Raw genomic sequence first — 9,783 nt, forward strand, 5'->3', positions numbered from 1 at the left:
CAGGCAACCCCTCAATTTCCAATTCTTTGCCACCACAGAAAGAGCTGCTATAAATATTTTTGTAGATGTGGGTCCTTTTCCCCATTGTTATGATCCCTTTAGGATACAGCCCTAGAACTGCTATTGCTGGGTCAAAGCATATGTACATTTATATAGCCCTTTGGGCATACTTCCAAATTGCTCTCCAAAATGGTAGTATCGATTGAATAGTAAGTTCTAACCTCCACTGTTGGGTCTTTGTTTTGTTTGTTTATTTGTTTTTAATGCCATGCTACTGTGCTCTCTAGCTTCTGTATCTTGTATACCTAATCTATTATTTTCTATTTTTAGTTAAAATGAAACAATTTTGATTATTACTTTGTTATAACTTCTAGGCCTCTTCCCTTCCTACTCTTTTTTTTTTACATTATTCTCTTGAGATTTTTAACCTCTTGTTATTCCAAATAAATTTTGTTGTTCTCTATAAAATAATCATTAAACACTTTACTTTGAATAGCATGGAATGAATAAATCAATTTAGAAAGTGCTGAATAGGATTAAGTTTTAATATGTAAACCAGAAGCAACTACATTCTAGGATGTCTTTATGTAGTACAAGCTTCTGATTGCATCAAGGAAAAAATATGATTGCAGAATCATTGTTTCCTTTTGGGATCTATATCTATATGTAGATACACATATATGCATTTATATATGTGTATACATATATACAGACATATATGTGTACATATGTATGCATGTGTATGTGCACATGCACATACACAGTAAGAAGTTCAGGAGTTGAATATTTTAGGCTTTTCAGTGCCAGGAAATTTCCACAATTTAAAGCAATTAGTGCAGGGACAGGAAATGGAAAAAGAAGCAAAGGAAAGGAGAAAAAGGAGGAAACGTTTTCTCCTCCCAAGCCCTCTTAGCTGTATCAGTAGAGCTACAGGAAGAGAATATATCTAGCTAGGAATGGACAGACCTCATGAGGGCAGAAAAGAATGTGAAGATTACCAGCCAAGGGAGAAGGTAGCTTCAGAGAATATTATCATTTGAGTTCTTGTGGATGCTAATTATGAACTTAAGAGATAAGCAGACCCAAGGAAGCCTGCTGAACAGCTGACTGAGAAAAAAACTTAACTTAAAGGAAGTTGGATGAGGCTCTACAAAGATGGCAAAGAATTCTAGTGCTAAGAGTAAGAAATTATTCTTTGCTACTCATATATATTATAGGTATGCCTCAGTACTATTTTAATCTAATTCTGAGATGCTTTTTCCATGCATGCCATATGGATTTTGGGGAGAATGTGCCTCAGGCTTTGGTGAGGAATAATTTATAGCAATGCTTTTCATTAAGCCATTTTAGTAAATGCCTTTGAGAAGAAATGATATCTACACTTGTGGGGGGTCAGTAGCTATAGTGTTAAGAAAAGCTACCCATAATATTATCTTTAAATCATAGATGATAGTATTCAAATCTCTCAGAGTTCCCAACCCATAAGCATTTCTGTAATGTTGGGGAAAGTATCATAGAGGAAATGTTGCATAATCAAGTAGGAAATTAGCTGTAGAAGAATATTTACTACAATGTTCAGAATCACAAGATTTTGTCCCCAACTCTTCCAATTTATGGATTCCTTTCTTTTTTAGTATGCTTATATGTAAAACTAGGAATAAGATTAATCAATAAGCCAAGAATCAATCATGACTAGGAATTATGCTGAGTAATAGGGATAAGAAAAAAAACCCTCTCTCACCTAAAGAAATTTACATTCTAATAGACAAAACAGTGTGTACACATAAGAAGACTCTTCCATCTTCACTGTCTATTCTCTACTCAGCCCTTACAAAATGGACTGCTTGCTACCTGCCTATGCACACCATTGAAATCACTGCTAGGAAGGGATGAGTTGTTAACATATGTATTTGTGTGTGTGTGTGTGTGTGTGTGTGTGTGTGTGTGTGGTGGATGGACTCTGAAGTCTTTCAAAACTTATTGTGATGAATATAAAGCCCAAGAGACAGAGTTGTCTGGGTAAATAATTATCAATTGATTAATTAGGCTCTCAATCAAAAAAGTCATTGTCAGTTGTCTCTCATAAGAAAGAAAAAAATAAATAACAAAATAAGAAAAAAGTAGTATGCTTAGATCTGCATTCAGACACCATAAATCTTTCCCTGGATATGGATAGCATTTTTCATCATGAGTCTTTTCAAATTGTCTTAGAGCATTTAATTGCTGCAAAGAGCCAAGTCTATCAAGGTTGATCATCACATAATGTTGCTGTGTTTTCCTGGTTCTGCTCACTTCACTCAGCAACAGCTCATGTAAGTCTTTCCAGGTTTTTCTGAAATCTGCCTGCTCATCATTTCTTATAGCACAATAATGTTTCACAATGGTTTTGCCCACACCTCTCCAAGCAAACTCTCTCTCTCTCTCTCTCTCTCTCTCTCTCTCTCTCTCTCTCTCTCTCTCTCTCTCTCTCTTTCTCTCTCTCTTTCTGTCTGTCTCATAGAGCTAGAAAAAATAATAAATTCATTTGGAATAACAAAAAGGTCTAGAATATCAAGGGAACTAATTGAAAGAAATGCAGGGGAAGGTGGCTTAGCCATCTCAGCTCTTATATTGTATTATAAAGTAGCAATCATCAAAACTCCTTGGTATTGTCTAAGAAATAGTAGACCAGTGGAATAGTTTAGGCATGTAAGACACAGTAGTCAATGACTATACTAATCTACTATTTGATAAATCCAAAGACCCCAACTTCTGGCATAAGAACTCACTATTTGACAAAAACTGCTGGGAAAACTGGAAAAGAGTGTGGCAGAAACTAGGCATAATCAAAAGCTTACACGTTATATCAAAATGAAGTCAAAAGGAGTTCATAATTTAGATATAAAGGTGAATACTATAAGCAAACTGAGAGAGCAAGGAATAGTTTACCTGTCAGACTTATGGAGAACAGAAGAATTTATGACCAAACAGGAGATAGAGAACATTATGAAATGCAAAATTGATAATTTTGATTACATTAAGTTGAAAAGGTTTTTCACAAACAAAACAAATGCAACCAAGATTAGGAGGGAAGTGGAAAACTGGGGAAGAATTTTTACAAACAGTTTCTCCAAGGGCCTCATTTCTAAAATATATAAAGAACTAAGTCAAATTTACAAGAATACAAGTCATTCCCCAAATGGCAAATTGTCAAAGGATATGAACAGTCAGTTCTCAGATTGAAGAAATTAAAGGCATCTATAATTATATGAAAATACGCTCTAAATCACTATTGATTAGAGAAAGGCAAATCTAAACATCTCTGAAGTACCACATCACACCTATCAGATTGGCCAACAGGTCAAAACCTGTAAATGATATATGTTGGAGAAGATGTGGAAAAATTGGAACACTAATGCATTGTTGGTGGAGTTGTGAAATGACCCAACCATTTTGGAGAGCAATTTGAACTATGTCCAAACGGCTATAAAAAATGTGCATACCAGTTGATTCAGTAATAGCACTTCTGCGGCTGTATCCCAAAGAGATAATACAAATGGGAAAATGACTCACATGTGAAATACACACACACACACACACACACACACACACACACACACACAGAGCAGCTCTTTCTGTGGTGCCAAAGAATTGGAAATTGAGAGGATGCCCATCAATTGGAGAATGGCTGAACAAGTTGTGGTTTATAACTATAATGGAATACTATTGTGCTATAAGAAAGGATGAGCAGGCAGATGGGAAAATCCTAGAAAGACTTATCTGAATTGATGCTGAGTGAAATAGGAAGAACCAGGAGAACATTGTATGCAGTAACAGCCTTGTTGTGTGATGAGTAACTTTGATAGACTAAGCCCTTCTCAGAAATGCAAAGATCTAAGACATCTCCAAAAGTCTCATGATGGAAAATGCTATACACATATAAAGAAGAACTATGGAGTTTGAAAGCGGATAAAAACATACCATTTGCTATTTTTTTCTTCTGTTTTGTTTTGATTCCTCTTTCTTGTAGTTCCTCCTGTTCATTCTAATTCTTCCTTACAGCATGATTAATGTGAAAATACTTTTAGTAGGAATGTATATTTATGACCTATATCAAATTTTGTGCTGTCTTGGGGAGAAAAGTGGGGAGGGAGGGGGGAAAATTTAAAACTCAAAAACTTATGGAAGTGATTGTTGATAAATCAAAACAAATTAATATATTTTTTAAATGGCCTATAATCTTCTTTCTCTGTTTTGTTCCTCCCTGGCTTAGGTACTATCTCCATATTTGCATCCTAAAAATAATTTGATAGGATGCCGCCTATTTTTCAAAATGGTTTATATAGTATTAAAATTAATTTTTCTTTAAATACTTGGCAGATTTTGCCTCTAAATTCACCTGGCCCTGGAAACCTTTTCTTAGGGAGTTCATTCATGGCTAGCTCAATTTCTTTTTTCTAAAATGGGGTTGTTAAAATTTTATTTCCTCTTCTGTTCATCTGGGCAATTTACACTTTTGTAAATATTCATCCATTTCACTTCAATTGTCAATTGTTTTTTTACATACCATTGGGCAGAATTCCTCCTAATTGTTTATTTAATCTTATTCTTTGGTGGTGAATTCACACTTTTCATTTTTCATATTTGTAATTTGGTTTTTGTCCTCTTTTTAATCAAAATAATAAAAGATTTGATTATCTTTGTTATTTTTACAAAACCTGCTCTTTTTTTTCTCAGTTCAATAGTTTTCTTAGTTTCAATTCTATTAAACTCTCTTTTGATTCTTGGAATAACTCATTTGGTATGTAATTGGGGATTTTTAGTTGGTTCTTTTTCTAGGTTTTTTAGTTTCATGCCCATTTCATTGATCTTCTCTTTCCCTATTTTTTTCATGTAAGCATTTAGAAAGATAAAATTTCCCCTCAGTGGTGTTTGGGCTGCATCTCATAAATTTTGGTTTGTTGTCTCATTATTGTCTTTTATTTTGATGAACTTTTTGATCATTTCTATGATTTGTTGTTTGACCCGCTCATTCTCTAGGATTAGAATATTTGATTTCCAATTAATTTTTAGTCTATCTTTCCATGGCTATTTCTTACACATGATTTTCATTGTAACATGATCTGAAAAGGACACATTTAATGTTTCTGTCTTTCTGCATTTGATTGCGAGTTTTTTATGCTGTAATACAGGGTCATTTTTTTTTGTGTGTAGGTGTTATATACTGCTGAGACAAAGGTATATTCCTTTCTATCCCCATTCAATTTTCTCCAGAGGTTTATCATACTTAACTTTTTTTGAAATTCTATTCACCTATTTAACTTCTTTCTTATTCATTTTGTGTTTATACTTATCTAGTTGCAAGAACGGGACGTCGAGGTTCAATACCAATATAGTTTTGCTGTCTATTTCTTCCTGTCACTAACTTAACTTCTCCTGTAAGAATTGTGATGCTATATCATCTGGTGCATGTTTGTTTAGTATTGATATTACCTCATGGTATATGGTATCTTTTAGCAAGATGAAATTTCTTTCCTTATCTCTTTTAATTAGGTCTATTTTTGTTTTTGCTTTGTCTGAGATCAGGATTGCTCCCTGTTTTTTTTTTTTTCATCAGCTGAAGGATAATATGTTCTGTTCCTGCCTTTAATTTTTACTCTGTGTGTATCTCTCTTCTTCCCATGTGTTTCTTGTAAACAACATATTGTAGGTGTATGGATTTTAATCCACTTTTCTATCTGCTTTCATTTTGTGGGAGAATTCATCCCATTGAAATCCATAGTTATGATTACTGTGTGTTTCCCTCCATCTTATTTCCCCCCTTTGTACTTTTTTCTCTCCTTTCACCCTCTCCCTCCTCACCAGTATTTCACTTCTGACCACTGCCTCCCTCAATCTACCCTGTCTTCTATCAGTTCCCTGCCCTTTGATTTCCTTTTCTCCTGCTATGTCTCTATAGAGTTAAGCAAATTTCTCTGCCCAACTGAGTGTGTATGTTGTTCCTCCTTTGAGCCAAATCTGATGAGAGTAAGGTCCAAAGAATCATCAGCCCCCTCTCTTCTTTCTCTCTGATGTAATAGGTCTTTTTTGCCTCTTCAGATGATGTAATTCATCTTATTTTGCTTTTCATTTTTTAATATCGTCCCATCAAAGACAACTTATGCCCACACCCTCTTTTTGTGTATACTCCTTCTAACTGCCCCAATAAAGGTACAGTTCTCAATAATTGCAAGCATCACCTTCTCATGTAGGGATGTAAACCATTAAACTTTGTTTAATAAAATTTTCCCCCTCTTTCCTGTTTACCTTTTTATGCTTCTCTTGAATCTTGCATTTGAAGATAGGATTTTCTGTTCAGCTCTGGTCTTTCTCTCAGGAATGATTGAAAGTACCCTATTTCTTTGAACATCCATCTTTTCCCTTGAAAAATTATGCTCAATTTTGCTGGCAAGTGATTCTTGATTGTAATCCAAGCTCCCTTGCCCTCTGATCCTTTACTGTAGAAGCCACTAATCCCATATAATCCTGACTGTGGGTCCATGATATTTGAATTCTCTCTTTCCAGCTGCTTGCTATATTTTCTCCTTGACCTGATAATTCTGAAATTTAGCCACAATATTTCTTGGAATTTTCAGTTTATAATGTCTTTCATGAAATGGTCAATGGTTTCTTTCACTGACAATTTTACCCTCTAGTTCTAGGATATCAGGAAAATTTTCCTTGATAATTTCTTGAAAGATTTTGTCTAGGCTCCTTTTGTTTTATCATGTCTTGAAGGTGGTCCAATAATTCTTCAATTATCTCACTGGGATCTATTTTCCAGGTCAATTGTTTTCCAATGAGGTAATTTATATTTTATTTTATTTTATTTTTATTCTTTTGATTTTGGACTGATTCTTGATGTCTTATAGAGTCATTAGCTTCCATTTACCCAATTCTAATTTTTAAGGAACTGTTTTCCTCACTTAACTTATGTATCTTTTTTCCCCATTTGGTCATTTGTATCTTTTAAGGAATTGTTTTCTTCAGTAAATTTTTGTGCTTCCTTTTCCAATATGGTAACTCTTTCTTTCATACCACTCTAATTTCCCCAGTTTTCCTCCTACCTCTCTTATTTAACTTCTAAAATACTTTTAGACCTCTTCCAACAATGGTTTTTGGGCTTGAGACCAGTTCATATTTCCCTTTGAGGTTTTCTTTTTTCACCTTAACCATTAGTCATTTTATTGTTCATTGCAGAAAAAAAACCTCCAAGACATTTAAATGAAATATTCCAGAATTGATACTATGATTTACAGTTCAAGTGTAAAACCTCATTATAATTTTCCATTGTGTTTTGCCAGTGTATACTACATCACTGATCAAATTGCCATAATCACTCTTAGAGTTAGATAACACAGCATGGTGGTATTCATAAATATGTCTTGCATTCAGTTTTGCTTTATTACATTCAATATAATAATATTTGTCAATCATTAAAATATACAATTGTATTATTTCTTACATAAAGCAATACAAAAGAATGTAACATGCAAATTAAACATAAACTTAACATTTATGAAAAAGAGCAACTTTTATACTGAATAGACATGCTGGGAAAAAAAAAAAACCTTGTAGTTAATTTAACCTACTTGTTACTCTTCATTCTGTACATAAAAAGGATACTACAAAAGAAGATAAAAGGACTCCAGACAAGATAGTGCTTCTCTTTTAATAAGTACAAACTTCAGAATGAATAAAATCACAACCGACTATATCCCTATGATTTAAACCAAGTGTCTCATGTAAGAAATAAATTTCCTTTCTAAATGTCATGAGCATACAGATTTTCATTTATTACTGTCTGTGAATTTCCATTTATACATATAAGAATCAAAATTTTCAAAATGCGGATTTTCACATTGTAAAACACAACCTAGATTTTAAATCACAATTCTGCTGTTGTGTTTAGCCTATTGATTACTTAGATAACTTCATAAACATTCATTAAAAACAGAGAATGTACTTCTTATGGATCAAATGAGGCTTTATTAAAGTGGCAGGTTTTTTTTTTTTTGCAGGGATATCATAGGGGTAGAAGTTTTGAATGAAAGTATATTCAGAAGATTTGCTGTCAAAATAATATTTTTTTTCAAAACCAGTTGGAAGAATATGATAAAAGTCACTGAACTCATAATCCAAAATTGCATTGTAATCAACATATAGAACAGGATACACTCTTCCTTGCATACCTGATGCTGGACAGTGCATATTCTTTCCATTCAAATAAACATTCAATTTTACATGGTCATATGTACCCTATATTTCCCTCCTGTGGAAGATTGTTTGCAGGCAAGCTATTCTTTCCCTCATTGTTGTGGCAGAAGGTTCATTCATTCCTCCTCACAAGGCTATGAACATCTTGGCCAAGTGGAATCTGATTCAAATTAACTTTCTGAGTTGCAACACCAATGCCCCAGATCCCTATGGATTGGATTTGAATTCAAATTAGCTTTTGTTCTGATATAAAGGTGTATTGGCTAAACAACCTCCTGTCCCACATATAACTTCTTTCATTTTTGACAATTACAACACCTGTTCCCATGTGCTGTGTGTCCAGCTGCATGGCTGGCATCTCCTTCAGCAGGATGTGGCCAGTCCCAGAGTCGATGTAGCAGCATAGGGAGCATAAAACTGAGGCCACCATTGTGCCAGGGCTATCTCTCTAGGGGGCCAGAGCCAGGGATGCCAGGCTGCCCCCTTTGAGGTTTTGCATGTAAATATTATGATATTGTTTTCCTCTTCTGAGTTTGTGTTGTGAGCTTCCTTGTCATCACTGTAATTCTTTATGGTTAAGTTCCTGTTTTGTTTCTTGCTCATTTTTTTGGCCTATTTTGTGGATTTTAAAGTTGAGCTCTACTCCTGGGGCACAGGGATCACTGTTGCAAGCTTGTTGTGCTGGGGTCCAGGGGCCTGGTTGCTGGCTTTGTGTGCTTGGCCTCAGGTGCTGGTGGCTTGCTCTCTGTGCTGGGGTGGCCCAGTCTAGTTGCTTCTGTTGTTTCCTGGTTTCTGGAGCTGTCAATTTGCCTTCTGTGGTCTAGAGTCCTAACAGCAGACCTGGTTTGCCACTGGCCTGATGACCCAGGATGAAGAGGCCTCAGTTATTTATCTGTGCTGTAGCTGAGACACTCTCTCTGGCTTACCTGGATATCATATGCACTGGGCTGCACTCCCTTTTTACCTAAGTGAGACAGACATTTCCTGAAGTCCTTCTAAGTTATATTAAACTGGAAAATTGTTTCACTTAGTCTTTTTGTAGGTTCTGTCAGTCCAGAATCCATTTAGAGGTTTGTGTAATGTTGTTTCCTAGGGTAACTGGGGAGAGCTCAGGCAACTTTCTGGTTTCTCTCCACCATCTTGGCTGCACTTCAGGGGGTGGACATATCAATGAGTAGATGGCTAAAAATCTTCAGCTCCTCCTTGTGAGAAGTTAACTGTGGCCTCCAGCAATCTGAACAAAGGAACCCATCTCTACTCAGACCATTGTGGTTGGTCTCCATAAGCTAGGTCACTCTAAATTCTAATGGAAGGTATACAAAGGTATAAACTTACTTCCTAAGGGCAAGAGTTCACCTAGATTAGGTTCTATTTGCAAGGTCTTCTAGCTGGGTGGGATCCCATCCAAGATCACAGAGCATGTACACAGAGGATTTGGGCAATCTCATCTATCAGCAATATCCTTCAGAGACTGATTGAATGATCCAAAAAGGCTTTTCTCTGAGTGAGGAAATAGAAAAGAAAAAAAATCAATCTCAATTTAATAGC

At 35.2% G+C, this 9,783-nt stretch overlaps 1 pseudogene; it reads right to left on the bottom strand.

Moving 5' to 3' along the window:
• Positions 1-8,077: 8,077 nt before the first annotated feature.
• LOC110195554 (SPRY domain-containing protein 7-like) lies at positions 8,078-8,665 on the bottom strand (annotated as a pseudogene).
• Between the last annotated feature and the right edge of the window lie 1,118 nt (positions 8,666-9,783).

The sequence above is a fragment of the Phascolarctos cinereus genome, unplaced genomic scaffold, assembly GCF_003287225.1.
Source record: "Phascolarctos cinereus isolate Bilbo 61053 unplaced genomic scaffold, phaCin_HiC Scaffold_4;HRSCAF=312, whole genome shotgun sequence".
NCBI classification, from domain to species: domain Eukaryota; kingdom Metazoa; phylum Chordata; class Mammalia; order Diprotodontia; family Phascolarctidae; genus Phascolarctos; species Phascolarctos cinereus.